The sequence below is a fragment of the Castanea sativa genome, chromosome 11 (assembly GCF_040712315.1).
Source record: "Castanea sativa cultivar Marrone di Chiusa Pesio chromosome 11, ASM4071231v1".
NCBI lineage: Eukaryota > Viridiplantae > Streptophyta > Magnoliopsida > Fagales > Fagaceae > Castanea > Castanea sativa.
In genome coordinates, this window is record NC_134023.1 from 6,520,171 (window position 1) to 6,539,875 (window position 19,705).

Below are 19,705 nucleotides of genomic sequence, written 5' to 3' on the forward strand. Positions count from 1 at the left end.
TAGTTGTTATAGGTTCAAATTTGAATCTAACACTAAGATTACTTTTTTGTCCCAACAATAACAACCAGTAACAACTTGCCACTTAGGATTTGTTGTAAAAATGTTGTAAAAATGTTGTGGACATATCATTTCTCTAATAAAAATAGAATGGTCCATGTCGCATGGGCCATGGCCCATGTGGACTTAAAGCAAGCTCTCTCTCTCTCTCTCTCTGTTTTTTTTCCAGAGTATTTTAATAGGAAACGATGGTGAAGTCTGAGACTGACACTGAGACTATCAACCAAATAATGGTGAAGTCTAAAACTGCCTAAGACTAAGACTGAGACTGAAACTATCTACCAAACGATGGTGAAGCTTGAGACTGCCTAAGAGATGGTGATCCAAGCAACTATAAAAAGCATGGCTTTATGGTTATTTCAAAGCAGACAGACCTGCACCTTCAACTCCAAAATCCAAATATTTCAACCATGTTTGCCTTGTTGTTCATGTTGTTTACCACCGCCATCGCACCACTAATTCCAACCCTCTCTTCACTACCACCACCACCACAACCCTCCCTAAATCCGCCTTCACCACCGACAGCACCAGCATTTGAGTTTACTCCAATCCAACATTTTTCCCCTTTCACTCCATCACTACCAGATGACAACATATGGCCTGCACCAAGTCAACCACATTCCGTATCCGTGCAGTTCGTGCTGGGGTTTATCTTGGCTCTAATAATATTACTTAGCTTAATCGCAATGGCGATTTACATTTTCCAACTATATGAGGAACGAAAGGATGAGGATCCCAAGAAGCCAGGGCTGAAAGGGGACAAAGGGGAGAAAGGGCCAAAAGGGGACAAAGGGGATCCAGGGCCGCCAGCTTGCCAGTGTTGCTAGGGCTGCCAGTGCCATTTTAGCTGCTAGGTAAAAATAACAGTAATTTTTTTTCCCTATTTGTTTGGATTTTTATATTTTTTTCCCCACAATTTTTACCATTTGGTTTGGTCTGAGTATTTGGGTGTTAGAGTTTCTGTAATGGGCTTTTCTTTTTCTTTTTCTTTTTGGGAATTTAGTTTTAAAGTGCTTGTATTTGGGTGTTAGAAATTTTTATTTTTTTTATTTTTTTTATCTTAGTTCTATTAATGGTATCAAAATCCAAACCAGACCATATGGTTCGACCCGGTTAACAAAGAACCGCCTCTTGAAACGATTTTTTTAAACCCAAAACCCGCTTTGTACAAAAGATATAGTGAACCGTGCGAACCGCAATTGAACTGCCTAGATTTAAGAGCTGTAGCTAGTCTCATAGGTTAGGCTAAAGCTAGGGAAAAAGAAAAGAAAAGATGGGAGCGTTGATGTTATGCCATTTTCTCCATTGAACTCTGGCTTTTTATCTCTCATCCTTGCCAGAAATCCGAAAATGCAATCCCAAAACACACCAAGTCCACAAAATAAAATAAAAATGAAAAGCACAAACCTTATCTTTACCCTGCTTCTTCTCTGTTTTCCAGTTTTCCTTCTTTCTCCAATCTTTTGTGTTTTCTTCCTTCGATTATTTTTCTTGCTTCTCTGGGGTTTCCTTGCTTCCTCAATCACTGGTACCCAAAAAGGCAAAACCAAATGAAATCAAAAGTCTAAGATTTTTTTTTTTTTTGTCTTTTTCGAATAAAGTTGTCTACCAATATGGCAAACACTACCTCTTCCCAATGAAAAGGTTGGACATGTAGCCATGTTTCCACCATTCATTTGCTTTTAGATTTTTAAACCATTTTCATTTAATTGCATTTTTTATAAGACATTTAAATATCTAATTGCATTATTTATTGGTACTACAAACCCACATATTCATATGTTAAATTCATGTGTTATTGTAAACTAAAATCTATATTATAGATTAAACAAGTGCAAATATTATACACATTTGCATAAAAATATAAGATGCTGTAAACATTTGTTTTGTCTATAGTATAATTCTATCTTACCTTGATAGTATAATGTAAATTAAAATTTTTTTTAACAATTAATAATATTCCATTGATATAAAAAATACATTTGAAAAATGGTTTATTTATTTATTTTTTGAACTATTTTGTCATTTTTTCTATTTTTTATAATTTATTATATTTATTTATATTTCAAATAATTTTTAAATTAATTATGACATCATCACGGTTCAACCTCGATCCAACCTCAAAAAATTTAAACCCCTTTGTTCTCTAGTTCTTTGAACGGTCTGGATTTCAAAACTATTATATGGGTTTAAGAAGGTGTGTAGAAGTTGGATGATCTTTTGTGTAGTTAAGTAAGTTCTTTCTTGAGAATTTCTATTCAATTTGTATATGCTGTTAGGTCCTTCTAAATAGAAATTATTAGGACCTAGGTCTCGAGTAGTCCCAAACAATAATAAAGGGCCACACATTTAAAACAACTTTGATTCAACTTCCTAAATGAAAAAATGAAACAAAACCACATAAATTTAACTCTAGTTAAAAAAAAAAGAATTAATTGGAAAAACACAAATAAATTTAATTTATATACAAGAAAGATTTAAAAACTTGAAATAAATTTGAAATCCAAAAGCTCAATCTTATCAGTTTGTATTTAGTTTAAGTGACCTTAAGTCTCTCCATAGAGGTCTTTTTCTCTCAAAACTCTAGATTAGTTTCCTTCTTCCACTCCACAACCATCACTAATCTGTCTCAGAATTTTATGGCAAAGAATATGGCTGATGAGTACAGGTGCTTATGCGGTCCATAGACGTATTTTAAAAGAATGATGAAAATGAAGGCATAACGAATTCTCAACAAAGTTGTAGAGAAATTTTTTTCTTTTTCATCAAGATTTTATTCTTTTGTGTATTGTTTTTTTTTCCCCAAATAACTATTTAACCATTGACTTTTTTTTATTTTTTTACATTAACAGTGGCCTCGGTAATTGATGTGCATGTGCAAATATTGTGGAATCAGCCATCATCTAATAGCAAAGACTGATGTCAAAGTTTTAACTTGAATAATGCAAATGTTATATTCGGCGTGGGTTTGCTGTGAGCTTTAAACATTGGTTTTGATGTGATGTACTTGTGTGGTTGGAATAGTTGTATTAATTTGGAATTGTAATATTTTGGCCTATAAATAAGGTTAGTGGTTTTTGTGGAAGTTTGGATGTTAGTATTTGCAAATGATTCGCATTTCAGGGATTAATTTTGTTTTGGTGCTTGGATTTCATTGTAAATTATGCTTGTTTTGATAATAAATCAAACAAATAGGAAAAAGCTTGTCAATGGCATGTGTTGCCTGAAAAATGCTTTTAACAGGGTAGTTTGTTGTGCTTGGCCATATCCTTAGCTATATTCAAAAAGTGACTCTCTCATTGAATAAGTCTTCAAAAACAGTAGACCCAACAAAAGAATATCTTCCTTCTTTAATCATGAGTTCTTATTATATAAATTTCATGGGTTTGTAATATGGTATGAAATAAATAAATATCATAGGTCTAAGATAAATAATCATAACTTTCTATGGGCTTTTATATTAGTAACACAAATTCATAATTCTCCATGGGTTTGATATATGTTCGCCATGGGTTTCGCAAAAATGAATAGTGTTACATAACATAAATAGTTACCATAGGTTTATAATATGGTATGAAATAAATAAATATTATGGGTTTAAGATAAATCGTAACTTTCCATGGGCTTTTATAAGATAATTGCCGTGGGTTTTGAAAATTGATAAGTGTCATAGATTCCATGAGTTTGTAATATTATAGTAATAGATTTAAGAACTTAAAGCATTGTTCATCATTAGACTTTAAGTGAAATACTTATGACATAGTATTTTGCCAAGTATTGATAACCTTGGGCTTTTTACTAAATAGTGCCATGTAATTAGCTTGGACTTTTAATAATGCCAACATAAATTGAGCTTTTGATATTGCCAATGAGAATTGGGCTTTTATTATTGCCAACAAGAATTGCGCTTTGATATTGCAAATGAGAATTGGGTTTTTGATAAATAAATTTCCATGTATTTAAACCATTGGCTTTGATTATGGGTTTGAATTCCATTGATAAAATAGTATTGCCATGGACTTGAATCATGGACTTTTGAAATGTTGCGAAGGATATGTACTCTTGGGCTTTAAAAAGAATAGGATGTGTGCATTGGACTCGTAGGGCTGACTTGGGCTTAGCTAAATAATAATAATAAAATTGGATAAGATATGAGATTTTTGGGCTCTTTGTGATAGTTTATATCACAACCCAATTTAGATAATGAGATATGAAATATTTGTGGGCCAATGGAATGAGAAATATTAATGGAGGCCCAAAATAATTTATGGGTTATATTTTGGTATGTTTTGGTAAATAAATAAATGTGATTAAATGGGATAGAGGCACTTGGCATGAGTGAAAAAATTGTACCTCAACACCTTGTTTTCTCTTTTGAGCCAATGGCTGGGCTAGACCAAGTTTGGACCTTTTTTTTGTCATATCCCATCTACAATTCCAAAGTCGTGTTCGGGAATGGAGGAGCTGCTACAGTTGCCGGTGTAAAGGAGTTTGGGTAGTTCAATTAGGCTAGAAAGATATTGAATCTCATAGTGCTAGTTGGAGTTTGAAACTCTTCAAGCAAAGCCATTTATGCAAATGGGTGGAAGTGGAGAGTTGTCTCTTGCGTCAGTCTGCCACATATTGGTCATAGTTGTTGGATCCTGTGTATGCGTTTTCCTTGGGGGGACAACCATGGAGAGGCGTTGAAGAAGAAAAAGAAGGAGATAGGACTCGAGTTTTATTTTGTTTAGTTCGACAATTTCAGATTTGGGGGAGAAAGAGAGTAATTTTATTGAGTTTGTACTTGGGAAAGAGATATTTTTTAATAATTATTATTTATTTTTTAAATATTGTTGAGAAGAAAAATTGTGGGAGCAGCAAATCCCATGTGACAAGCTTTAAGGAATTCAATAACTTCAGTTTTATAGTATATATAAATGATATATATATAATTCGGTAACACAAAAATAATGATAAATGAAAAAAAAAAAAAATATATATATATATATATATATATATATATAATTAGGTAACATTTATAAAAAAAAAAAACAAAAATTAGGTAACACACACTACAAAAAAAGAGTCTACTAGCGAGGATAAAATGCCCTTGCAAAAATTCAAATATCGTCGCAAAAGGTTATTAGCGAGGGTATATGACCCTCGAAGGCCGTCGTATTTGCTCTTGTTGCTAAAAGAGATTTTGCGACCATACCTTCGCAGATAGATAATTTACGAGGGCAATCCATCATCGTTACTAAAGAAATCCACCCTCACAAATATATTATCAAACGATGAGAAAAGTCGACGACTTATTTTTAGCGAGAGGAAGCAGTCATCGTTAACAACTATTTATGAGGACTTTTATACCCTCGCAATTAGTTATTTGGACAACAAAAAAACTATACAATTGCGGCGGACCAAAAATGCCACTATAGGTTTTCAATTATATTAAAATGTTAGACCTTTAGCGGCAGTTTTTGCCCACTGCTATAGGTGTTTTTTTTTTTTTTCCCTCCTGGGTTCTAAACCCACATATCTATTACAAATAACCTGTAATAATTTTAGCTCCACTAAGACAATACCACAAATGTAACTAGATAACACCACAAATGTCTCCAAACTAACATTATATTAACATAAAAATAGAATATCAAATATATAACATTGTCTATAACCATTATCAAAGTTCCAAAGTATTTAAACAAATCCTTCAACACTTCCAAAAAATGCAGTAGTTTAAATGTGGTTTTTTGTACACAAGAAGCTATCAAAAAATTATAGCATCTTCAGTATTGTAGCACTATCATTAGTAATTGTCACGTCTCCAATATCATCAACGAGCATCTGAAACCTTCAACCATAAAGCAAGTCAAAATTATACCCTTTGGCAAAACCACATAGTCCAAATAAACCACCTGTAAACGAATGAAATTGCAATTAAAAAGAAAGAAAGAAAAAAAAATCATTGTAGTGCTTTGAAATCATAGATTGAAAAGTATAATTGTTACCATTCAAGCATTTTCTCAATGGTGATAGCTTGACCAAGTTGAGCGTATCAAACATAGAAGTAAAACCAAGTTGAGAGAATATCAAACATGGAAGTAAAAGTGGAAAGACCAACTTCATTACACAAATAGTGGGAACAATGAGTTATGGTGCTCAAATTTGTTGATAGGTAAATCTAAGTTGCAGAGTAAGTTAGTAATAAGTGAGTATCAGCATGACATATTCAACAACAACAACAACAACAGCAACAAGAAGCTTTAGTTTCAAAATTTTGAGGTCCATCAGTATTACCCCATTTAAAAGTTTCCTTCCACTAGCAGGCAAAATGTTGACATACTTGGAAGCCATAAGGAGTTCCAAAAAGCACATTGTGAAGACCTTTGCTAGTCTAGCCTAGTCACGAAATATAGAATATTGTAAATGAACAACTTGAACACATAGAACTCATAATTTTATAATAACACAACGAAAGACTCAAACTAAGAAAATACAAAGGAAGAGATAGATTGCATTAGAACATAACGTAAAGGTAAAGAACACATTCAACACCTTGCCACTTATCCCCACAAGGGTCTCCTCCAACAAGAAGCCAACCAAGAAGTGGAGGGTACTCAAGAGCAACATATAACCCCACAGATCGTCAAGTACACAAAAACAAGCCCAAAGGCATAAAGGGTCTTTCCCTTCAACAACTTATAGCTCTTTTTCATAGCAGAAAACCCATAAATGGGTTCCAACATAGAAACCACGCTAGCCAAGTGCCATAGTGCAATGATATAGACATGAACAAAAAGAAAAAGTACGAATTGACCATAACAAAATGCCGCCCAAACACAAAAATTAAATATGCATCACAAAAATTAAAAGATATCTAGGTCAATCAACATTTCTCTTTATAACCACCACAGCATAAATATAAATGATAAAATAAAAATAAAATACAATACCTAGTACATGTTTATAAGGAATATACATATCTAAATCAAAATTGACATAGATTGGAGTCCAGAATGACATACTTGTATTCAGCACGAACACACAGCTTGCAATTAGTTCCAACTCGGTTTGATTTCCTTTGAATTATTAGTTTGGGCGATTTCCTAAATGAATTGCATTTTGTGGACCAAAGCTGATGTGCATAGAGCTGCAATCCACCTATGCCTACACAAAATCCAAGTATTTGCATTTGCATGTTCTCATCTAAATATAAGTTTATACACTTTTATAGAGAAAACCCAATATAAACCAATCTCCAAACTCATAAGAATAACAGCACAAAACCCAATAATCATTTAGCGTCTCTAAGAGTAACCCATAACTTAGAATTCAATATAAATATATATATATATATATTTATTTATTTATTTATTTATTTATTGGGAATCAAAGATGAGTTTTTTTTTTTTCTTTTCCTCTCTCATTCCTTAGCTTTCTAAGCAACCAGACAGTGATTCTTCGTATGAAAAGATAAAACTTTAGAAAATTTTACCTGAGATATTACACCACAAAATCCAAACCCAAATTTCACAAAAAAGTAAAAACTGAAAATTAAATAAATAACCTGAATGTTAAGTATCCAAATCCAAACCCAAAATTTCACAATAATCAAAACAAAAAATCAAATAAATAACTTACCAAGCAAAATCAGAATGGCCATCAGTATGAACACCAATTTATTAGAAACTAAGAAAAGGTAGAAAAGGAAATTTGCTCAAGAAAGAATTGGAATAGAAGGTCTTTACAAATTAAAAGCATTACAAGCACTAGATGTTTTGAAGTTTGACTACTTAGTATTAGTTTCTGCAAGCATGATAGGCTTATGAAGTCATAGCTTAAAGTTACACAAGTGCGATTACCTCTATCTACAAAGCAATTGCAGCCCTGTCAGAACCCATTGGCTCATTCAGATTGGTAATAGCCTCTAATATAAGCTTATCCAACCTGCAACCATGCAAAGCAGGTTCCAATAGACGAAATAAATAATAGTGTTAAGAAAAATAGGATAACTTGGCTCCCATTACAAGTTTTTTATGGCCTATGACACCTAGAGACCCCACCTCATCTTTGGAGGATCTCCCCCCCCCCCCCCCCCAAAATGTGGACATTAGGTTTGTAAGTTATAAAACCACCATATTTTAGATGTTATATATTGTAAATTTGATCATGACTGATGTGCCATTTGCCAAATATTGAAGCCACAAAAATAGCCTAAAGAGATTTATCAACCAAGAGGCATGTCTTCACTTTGAGTAAGTTTTCCAAGCATGGTACAATATGTAAAAATTAGATGGGGTGAGTCAAGCAATTTTAGCACATAGTTTATAAAAGACTCTCACTGAATGAAGTGAAATGAAAAAAGAAAAAGAAAAAGTCTATTAGAAAAAATGAGCTGCTTTTTCCCTGTGGTACAACCATTAGAAACCTAAATAAATATTTATAAAAGATGATACTTTAGAATTTAGAAAGGAATTAACAATGGCATTCCAGTGACTTCTTTCAGCTTTAAAATTAAATTTACATTGCAATTCAATAATATAATGAATGACCAAAATTTTTGTGTAAACTAAAATGTAGGAGTAGAGGAAAAGTTAGAGTTTTCCTTAATCATTAAAGTTTATTCATATTTTAATACCATACTAGAACAACAACAAAATCCCAACTAAGAGATTTTGCAGGCTATTGTGATTATTCTTTCATGGAACAGATGTACTCTCCGATTATTCATTCCCACTAACTGGAAGTATTATTCAAATACAATATTCCACCACCACTTGGCTACACATTAGTAAGACCTCATGCCATAAACATACGGATTGCATAATTTTTAATTATCTGATAAGCTCTTTCCCATAATTTCTTAAAACAAAAGTAATACTAGAATTTAATAGATTCTTCAAAATTATAGCAACATAATAAGTTTCTAAATGGATTAACTACTGTATGAAATCTAGATCACATAAGTTAAGAATGAAAACTACTTAGAGTACATGTTATCACCAGAAGTATCTACGTTTTATAGATGACAAAATCACAAGAGATGTAACCTTGCAAATGGTTCATTTGAATTAGCAGTCTGCAATGTTCCTCTTGAAAGCACAAGAGGCTTAACATCAACAATTTCTACATCACTCTGAGGTTCTCAATTGTATATAATAATAATAAAAAATCATTAAAAAAATAAATAAATTATCTACATATTACACCACAAAATCCAAACCCAAATTTCACAAAAATCAAAACTGAAAATTAAATAAATAACCTCAATGTTAAGTATCCAAATCCAAACCCAAAATTTCACAATAATCAAAACAAAAAATCAAATAAATAACTTACCAAGCAAAATCAGAATGGGTATGGGTATGGGTATGGTGAGGAAAAATGAATGGGTATGGGGGTGGTAAGGGGAGAGAGTGAGAAAGGATCTTGTGGTGAGGGAGAGAGAGCTGATGGGTATGGGTCGACGGTAGAGAGAGCCGATGGGTATGGCAGGAGAGGAGTCGATGGTTGGGATCGGCCTCATCAGCGTCGTCGTTGTGCTCGGCTCGGCTTGGCACGTCGGCGCTAGGCTGGGCTCTGCTAGTATACACCAGCAGGGTTGTGTGTGTGTGTGTGTGTGTGTGTGAGAGGCCGTGTGAGAGATGGAGAGAAAATGAGAGTGTTGTGGAGTGGGAAATGAAATTTGTGTGGTGGGAAATGAAAATTTTTAGGCAAGTAAAAAGTAAAAAATTTTAGCTGAAATGTGAGTAAAAAGTTTGTGTGAGAAATGAAACTTTTGTGCGGGAAATGAAAGATGTGTTTTGCCGGGCAAGGACTGTTAAAAGTGCTTCAGTGAAGGCTCCTTTTCTCTTTTGTATGCAAATAACACGTATACATGACCTTTGTTTCCTCCAAATTTCAATGAAAGAGGGCCACATCTACTAATGCAATTAGGTCCCACATTAATCAGGGAATCTCTTAGTATATTAGTTTAATTGCTTGCTTTCACAAATGGTTATTTTAATTTATCTTATAAATTAACATGGGGTGTGACTATTTGGATATTAATAATTTTTAAAAAAAATGATAAGATTTGGAAAATCCAATGATATTGGAATTGTATGCTATGGATGGGTGATTAAACATGGTAATGCTTTTTTTTTAATAAAAGAATTATATATATATATATATATATATATATATATATATATATATATATATATATATAAGTTTCATTTTTTATACATTGCAAAAGTGTTATCCATGGAGTAGAGATTAAATGATACATGGACAATATATAATAAACAAAAATGCTATAAGATTTCATATACATCTTATCAAAAGTAGTATTGTAAATATACATGTAGTATTATCTAATTCTTTGGATGTGGAGGACTTGAGTATAAATCTCTTGTTCCTAATTTGTTGTAACTTGTAAGCAAAAAATACCACATAACAAAAATTATCACACGTTCTATCTTATTAAAAAAAAATTTTAAAAATGATTATAGCTATTATTAAATTTATGTAAGAATTTTAATATGTGAGTAACTACGTTTACTTTTTTTAAAAAAATATGACTAATTGAATGGTTAGAATGAGAGAACATAACCATACAAGTACACAACACATGTCCATCATGCACCATACTTAGATTTGAAATCTAACCGTTGGCTTTGAAGAGTGTAATGAAAGGTTAATTTTGGTAAATTATGGTCACAATCAAACGATTGGATTTAGAGAAAAGCGCGGTCAAAGTTTAGTCAAAGTTGGCAAACCCGGTCAAACTTAATAGATGGTCCCGATACCATTGGACTTGGTGAAATTTATATTCAAATCTTGATAAATAGGAATGAAGAGTATTGTGACATACTGGTGTTGGTGAAATTTGAGAACAATTGGATAGTCAAATTGAGTAAACATAACCATACAAATACACGGCACATGTCCATCATGCGCTATACTTAGATTTGAAATCTAATCGTTAGATTTGAAGAGTATAATAAAAGGTTAATTCTAGTAAATTATTATCACAATCAAATGATTGGATTTAGAGAAATGCGCGGTCAAAGTTTAGTCAAAATTGGTCAAACCCGATCAAACTTAATAGATGGTCCCGATACCACTGGACTTGGTGAAATTCATATTCAAATCTTGATCATTAGGATTGAAGAGTATGGTGACATATTGATGTTGGTGAAATTTGAGACCAATTGGATGGTAAGATTGAAAGAATATATATAGTCATATAGGTACACAACACATGTCTATCACGTGCCATACTTAAATTTGAAATTTAACCATTAAATTTGAAATCTAACTATTAGATTTGAAATCTAACCACCCGGTAACTTATTATTGAACTCATATTTTGGAAATACAATTGTTAGATTATATTTTTTATATGTTCTTAACATGCATGCCAATTTTCATGCCAATCATATGTAATTTACCATTTGTTTTTATATACTCATCTTTTATGCATTATTTTAAACTACAAAAATATGAATTTACACAATTTATTGATGACATGCTTATTAATCTTTGATTACCTTCAAATTTTGTAACTATGAAAAATGTATGAAGATAATGTAATCTAACGGTAGATTTTTCAAAATTCACATCGAATTAAGAAATATATGGTTGGGTTCAAGTTACACCTGACGTAACTCTAAAAAATGTTACACTACTCAATAACTTATTATTGAATTCATATTTTGAAAATTCAACCGTCGGATTACATGTTCTATATGGTCTTAACATACATGTCAATTTTCATGCCAATCGGATGTAATTTACCATTTGATCTATAAACTCATATTTTATGTGCATTATTTTAAACTACTAAAACTTGAATCTAGACAATTGATTAATGACATGGCTATTAATTTTTTATCACTTTGAAATTTTGTAAGCATGAAAAATATATGAAGATAATGTAATCTAATGGTAGATTTGTCGAAATTCACATTGAATTAAGAAATAAGGGTTGGGTTCGAGTTACAACTGACGTAACTTTAAATAAATATTATACCACCCAATAACTTATTATTGAATTCATATTTTGAGAATTCAACCGTTGGATTACATGTTCTATATGGTCCTAACTTGCGTGCCAATCTTCATGCCAATCAGATGTAATTTACCATTTGATCTATAAACTCATATTTTATGCTTTAAATTACAAAAACTTGAATTTAAACAATTGATTGATGACATGGCTATTAATTTTTGATTACCTTGAAATTTTATAAGCATGAAAAATATATGAAGATAATGTAATCTAATGGTAGATTTGTCAAAATTCACATCAAATTAAGGAATAAGGATTGGGTTCGAGTTACAACTGATGTAACTTTAAATAAATATTATATCACCCAATAACTTATTATTGAATTCATATTTTGAGGATCCAATCGTTGGATTACATATTCTATATCGTCTTAACTTGCATGCCAATCAGATGTAATTTACCATTTGATCTATAAACTCATATTTTATGCTTTAAACTATAAAAACTTGAATTTAAACAATTGATTGATGACATGACTATTAATCCTTGATTAACTTGAAATTTTTTAAGCATGAAAAATATATGAAGATAATGTAATCTCACGGTAGATCTGTCAAAATTCACATCGAATTAAGAAATATAGAGTTGGGTTCAAGTTACACTTGACGTAATTCTAAAAAATGTTACACCACCCAATAACTTATTATTCAATTCATATTTTGAAATTGAACCGTTGGATTACATTTTCTATATGGTCTTAACATGCATGCCAATTTTCATGCCAATCGGATGCAATTTACCATTTGATCTATAAACTCATATTTTATGCATTATTTTAAACTACTAAAACTTGAATCTGGACAATTGATTGATGACATGGCTATTAATCTTTGATCAATTTGAAATTTTGTAAAAATGAAAAATATATGAATATCAAGTAATCTAACGGTAAATTTGTCAAAATTCACATCGAATTAAGAAATATAGGGTTGGGGTTCGAGTTACACCTGACATAACTCTAAAAAATGTTACACCACCCAATAATTTATTATTGAATTCATATTTTGAAAATTCAACCGTTGGATTACATTTTCTATATGATCTTAACATGCATGCTAATTTTCATGCTAATCGGATGCAATTTACCATTTGATCTATAAACTCATCTTTTATGCATTATTTTAAACTACAAAAACTTGAATTTAAACAATTGATTGATGACATGACAATTAATATTTGATCACCTTGAAATTTTATAAGTATGAAAAATATATGAAGATAATGTAATCTAATGGTAGATTTGTCAAAATTCACATCGAATTAAGAAATATAGAGTTGGGTTCAAGTTAGACATGATGTAACTCTAAAAAATGTTACATTACCCAATAACTTATTATTAAATTCATATTTTGAAAATCCAACAATTGAATTACATGTTATATATATATTCTTAATATGCATGCCAATTTCCATGCCAATCAGATGTAATTTACCATTTGATCTATAAACTCATCTTTTATGCATTATTTTAATTAGAATAATTTTTTATTCACTTTTGAGAGAGAGAGAGAGAGAAAGAGAGAGCACAAAAGATTGAAATTCTTGAATTTTAGGCTATCATTTTGAAGTTGAAAGTGCTATCATTTTTTTGTGGGTACAATTGTTTAGAAAATAAGAACAAACCTTTCTTATATAGGATGTGTATAAAAGGTTTTTTTTAGACTATAAACAAAAGGTTCATCTAAAGAATACAAGTGTTATATGTTTATACATTTCTTTTTATTTTTCTTTGAATTTTAGAATAACTTTTATCTAAAAAAAAATTCATATTTTAATGATTTTTTGCGAAGGTCAATCATGGCCCTCGCAAATAATTTAGTGTTAGTAAGGGCATATTTTTAACCCACACAAAAAATAAACTTTTTTCAAGGGATTTTTATTATCCCTCGGAAATAATTTGGTGGGAACATTTCCCTCCAAAATTTTTGACATTTTAATGATTATTTGTGAAGGTCAATTCTAGCCCTCGCAATTAATTTAGTATTAGTGACAGTTTTTTTTTTACCGTCACAAATAATACACTTTTTGCGAGAGATTTTTAATTGTCCCTAACAAATAATATGGAGGGAAAATTTCCCTCCAAAATATTAGTATTTGTGACGGCTATAACATATAATTGCGACAGCTTTTCTTGTTGGTCACAAATATTTTCCATTTTACCAAGTATTTGCGAGGACTTTATTTTGCCATTGCAAATAAGATTTTTTGAGAGGGCTTTTTGAGTCCGTCAAAAATTCTTGGTAGCTAATAGGCATTTTTTTTGTAGTGACAAAAAATAATAATAAAAGTGTTAGAATTTAGACCCCTGTAAAACTAGATTGTTTAACCTAATTAATTAACCAAGTGATTAACTTAGGTTTATTATTCAGTTCTAGGTTGAAACAATCATATAATCATATCATGCAAAGCAGCAGAAAAATAAATAATACAATGATATGATGACCTAGGAAAACCAAACCGGTAAAAAACCTGGGGAGGATTTAACCTAGCTATCCTCAAGGTAAACTTGAATCCACTATGAAAGAATCGAAGTGTACAATAGCGATTTAGACCACTGACATCCTATTGCTACCCACCAGTAGAACTTACTAACACGACCACATGCAAGCTCCAAGACCACGGACTCCTTCTTTCTTGGATTCTCCAACAAGTACAAGCACCCCCGCTTGTGTATCTTTAAGCTCTTATGGCAGCAACTGAACGATCATCAAGCTCTCGAAGAAATCTCCTTCTTGATAATCCCAAGCTTGTGTGAAGGCAAGCATATCTCTAATCTCACAAGAGCTTCACACAAACAGCAATATGAGCAACAAAGACTCTAGAGAGTTTTTGGGTACAAACCCTAAAAACAAAAAGAGACACACTTTTCTCTCTCTTAGAAGTCTTTAAAAACGTGCTTAGGGTTTCCTTTATATAGTGGGAGAAGTAGATCTGAAACCCTAATCCTTAATGGGCTTGAACTGTGTTTAGGCCGACTTAAAATTCTGTAGAAAATTCTTGATGCACAATTCTCGATCGATCAAGTCTATTCTTCGATCGATCGAGCCATACAGAAATAGAACAGTAATTTCCTGCAACTACTTGATTCCAAACTTACATTAAACCAAACTTTGAGCAAATCTAAATCTAGACTAAATGTTTTGATCATGATTTGCCAACACAATACACATTGAAGTTCTAATACATTAGTCCTTAAGGTCTTAGAATCTAACAATCTCCTCCTTTGGCAATCCGTGACAAAACACATCACAAACATGAAATGCTTAAAGTTACAAAAAGCCTAATCAGATTTAAAAAGCACTAAACTCAATTCAACCTAACCACTATCTATCAGTTGTAAGTGTAGACAGCAGCCATGACTAAATTAACTTGTATATTCCTGAAACACTCAACAAACGCATAAATGCATGTGTGACTGAAAAACAATAAAACAACAAATATGCAAACTAACTCTCCCCCTAAGTTAGATACATCAAAAACAATTTCAACCCCCCCTAAACAGAACATATTTGTATTTTCCACACATATTCCCACATTTCATTTAAATCTCCCCCTTTTTGTCATGTATTGACAAAGATAACTCAAATAAAGAGTAACAACTCAACAAAGAACAAGAGGAAATAGAGAATTAAGGGAACACAAAACAAGATAACTCTATAGAAAATAAAGACAACTCCCCCTATGAACAACAAAGGTTAAAAAAACTTTTCTCCCCCTATAAAAATAGGAAAAACAAAACAATGTTTGGGAAAAATATAGGAGATGGGGAAAAATAAAAATACACAAACCAAACTAAAAAAAAAAAAAGAGGATTCACTTGAAGAAAAATATTCTCTCTTTCAATAAATGCAAACTTGACACTATGTGACCCATAAACAGTTGCATGAGTAAAGAAAATATTTGCCCATTGATTATCCATCATATCTCTTAAGAAAATTATTTTTTGCAGTTCACATATAAAAAATAGCATATATTAGAATGTACAAAGGACTTAGAAAATAATCAATCAATTTTTAAATCAAGTTGAGTACCTAATTTAGCAAAGTATATGCATGTTATGTGTGAAAAACAATGAGAGATATGACTGCAAAACTGCAAGATGGATACAAAAATCAGTGCAATGCATGTGAATCCTAAACACAAATGATGCATGAAAAAAAAAAATTGGTCAAATACTTAAAAACTGAAAATGTTTCAGTTTCGATCGGTCAAGAATCGATCGAATATCAATCGAGCCAGGTAGATTCAAACCAAAATTTTAATCGCAATTTCGATCGGTCGAGAAACAGCTTTGATCGATCGAAAATCTGGAAAATTTAAATTTTTGAAAAGCAGAGCAATTTTATGCAGAACCTCCTCAAAGCATTGTATTTTATGAATGAAATGCATGAGTATGAGATTAAAAATTTTTCAAACTCTTAACTATATTTTGTATCAAACACCATAGAAAACATAATCTTAGATGGCCAAACCAAATTCACACACAATATCATGTACCAAGTTTAACAAAGAGTAACTTGTGTAGTGTGTGCAACTAGCAAAAGCTTGAGAGACATGTGAGGTGATATGTGAATAGTAATTAAGCACAATTTCTACAAAATTCATCACATACATTTAAAAGAGACTATCTCTGAAAGAGTTACATCATATAACTCTCACATCTCCTAGAATAAAAGCTTGCAATCATATAAGTTTCTTGATTTTGCCTCATAATGTACACACAAATTTTATTTGATCAGAAACTTATTAAGAATTAGCCGGGATAATGTACACACTAATTTTAATTGATTGAAATTATTATAGTCCAATATTGTATATACCAATTTTATCATTTAAACCGAGGCTACACCTTATGTTCTTTTTGTGCACAAGCTACACTTTCTCGAGCACAAAATCTTACGATATGCACTAAGATGTTCATGATTGGCTAGTAAACAGTGGTGAGATGGTTATTTATGCCTTTCTCAATAAGTTCAAGTCCGGCAATCAAAGGCATGTGATTTCAAGATCAAGAAAAAGTGATAAAAAACTATAAACATCTTCCCACACAACATGCACTACAAAGCTCAAACTAGTAAACTGCAATAAAAATAAGCTCATCCAAGCTAAACAAAGTACATAAACAAGTTATGTAAAAATACTATGGCCAACCTCAATTACATATCCATGATGTGTAATACAAAAGAAATACAAAAGAAATAAAAATCTTTTTGGTTTAAAAAAAATTTTTATGACCAAAACTAAATGCACACATTATGCTAAAAGATTAAAAATGCAAATGCACGACAATGCTTAACTAAGCTATAGAGGGTACACAAACAAGAAATATCAATTTCTTAATTAACCCTTGAGTACATGTACAAACTAGTACATACTCATACAAAATCATAAATAGCTTAGCACATACTATTCAAGTTTCTCCACAATGTCAAGCATGTTCTAAATCAAGAAAGAGATATCATAACTCATGTAATCCTCAAAACAAATAAAACAAGACACAAAATAAAATATTTTTGTCTTTTTGAAAATTTTCAATGTCTTTGGATTTTTGAAAAATCAAAACAACCTAAGAAAATAAAACAACCAAAAACTAAAAGAAAACATGTCCATAATTAATTGAAAGAATTAAATCAAGGACAAGTAAACAACACTCACCTTAAAGAATCTTTTCTTACCCATATAGCACGAGTCTTCGGCTTTGTAGGTGAAAATCCATGTAAAGCAAAGTGTATTTGAGGGATTATATCAATCTTCTGAGAAAGACTAAAATCCTGCAATTTCCTTTCACAAGCCAACAAGCTTAAATTTTTCAAAAGCATATGAAACAATTTATATGGACTCATGGCTAGAGAAATATCATCACATATCCTAGATTGAAACATAGAATGATTAAATTTCAATTGATGACAATTAGGACGAATGTGATCGGAGACACCACAAAAGTGACAAATAGGAACAAATTTAGGAACATCAGTATTCCTAACAACAAATCTATTCTCAGATTTTGGTTTTTGCCTCAACAAAGAACAGTTTGGTCTAATATGACCAATAACACCACAAAGGTGACAGGTAGGCACAAAAACAGATTTCATATGCACACAAGCAGTAGGTTTAGATATAGGTTTAGAAACTTCAACGTCTGCATCAGAATTTTTACCTTTATCTAACCTAACAAAATAAGCCTTTTCTTTATTATTCCTCTTAAAAGGAGGGATATAAACTTTCTCAGTTTTAGGCTTAAGAGAAACGGAAACACTTCTGTTTTCAACAGCAAGCTTGGTACTAGTCAAATTTTCAATTTTAGCCTTAGATTCAACCAACTCTTGTTCCAAGCTTTTCATCTTCTCATCTTGAGAGGAAATTTGATTTCTCAAAAATTCATTCTTTTTATTAGATTCATCTAATCTCACAATCAATTCCTTTTCTTCAAGATTAGCCAATTTTAACTCTTCCTTGAATTTCTTAGCAATTTTCAAAGATTTCAATAATTCCTTACGAAGAGTTTCACAAGCATCAATAAAATCAACAGAAACAACAGTGTCCTTTTTATTCAAATCATCACAGTAAAAAACAGTAAGACACTTAAAATTATCCATGATAACAAGGATCAAGGATCAGCTCTTAGATCAAAAGATCTAAAACAAAAGAGCTACCCGCTCTGATACCACTTGTTAGAATTTAGACCCCTGTAAAACTAGATTGTTTAACCTAATTAATTAACCAAGTGATTAACTTAGGTTTATTATTCAGTTCTAGGTTAAAACAATCATATAATCATATCATGCAAAGTAGCAGAAAAATAAATAACACAATGATATGATGACCCAAGAAAACCAAACTGGTAAAAAACTTAGGGAGGATTTAATCTAACTATCCTCAAGGTAAACCTGAATCCACTATGAAAGAATCGAAGTGTACAATAGCGACTTAGACCACTAACATCCTATTGCTACCCACCAGTAGAACTTACTGACACGACTACGTGCAAGCTCCGAGACCACAGACTCCTTCTTTCTTGGATTCTCCAGCAAGTACAAGTACCATTGCTTGTGTATCTTTAAGCTCTTATGGCAGTAACTGAACAATCATCAAGCTCTCGAAAAAATCTCCTTCTTGATAATCCCAAGTTTGTGTGAAGGCAAGCACCTCTCTGATCTCACAAGAGATTCACACAAACAGCAATATAAGCAACAAAGATTCTAGAAAGCTTTTGGGTACAAACCCTAAAAACAAAAAGAGGCACACTTTTCTCTCTCTTAGAATTCTTTAAAAACGTACTTAGGGTTTCCTTTATATAGTGGGAGAAGTAGATCTGAAACCCTAATCCTTAATGGCCTTGAATTGTGTTTGGGCCGACTTAAAATTCTGCAGAAAATTCCTGATGCACGATTCTCGATCGATCGAGTCTATTCTTTGATTGATCGAGTCGTGCAGAAATAGAACAGTAATTTCCTGCAACTACTCGATTCCAAACTTACATTAAACCAAACTTTGAGCAAGTCTAAACCTAGACTAAATATTTTGATCATGGTTTGCCAACACAATACACATTAAAGTTCTAATACATTAGTTCTTAAGGTCTTAGAACCTAACAAAATGAAAAATATA

The 19,705-nt window shown here is 31.7% G+C and overlaps 1 long non-coding RNA gene across 1 annotated transcript; it reads left to right on the forward strand.

Moving 5' to 3' along the window:
- Positions 1–263: 263 nt before the first annotated feature.
- On the forward strand, positions 264–3,288 carry LOC142615246 (uncharacterized). Its single transcript, XR_012840701.1, has 2 exons — positions 264–911; positions 2,910–3,288. It is a non-coding gene; the product is annotated as an uncharacterized LOC142615246 (long non-coding RNA).
- The last annotated feature ends 16,417 nt before the right edge of the window (positions 3,289–19,705 follow it).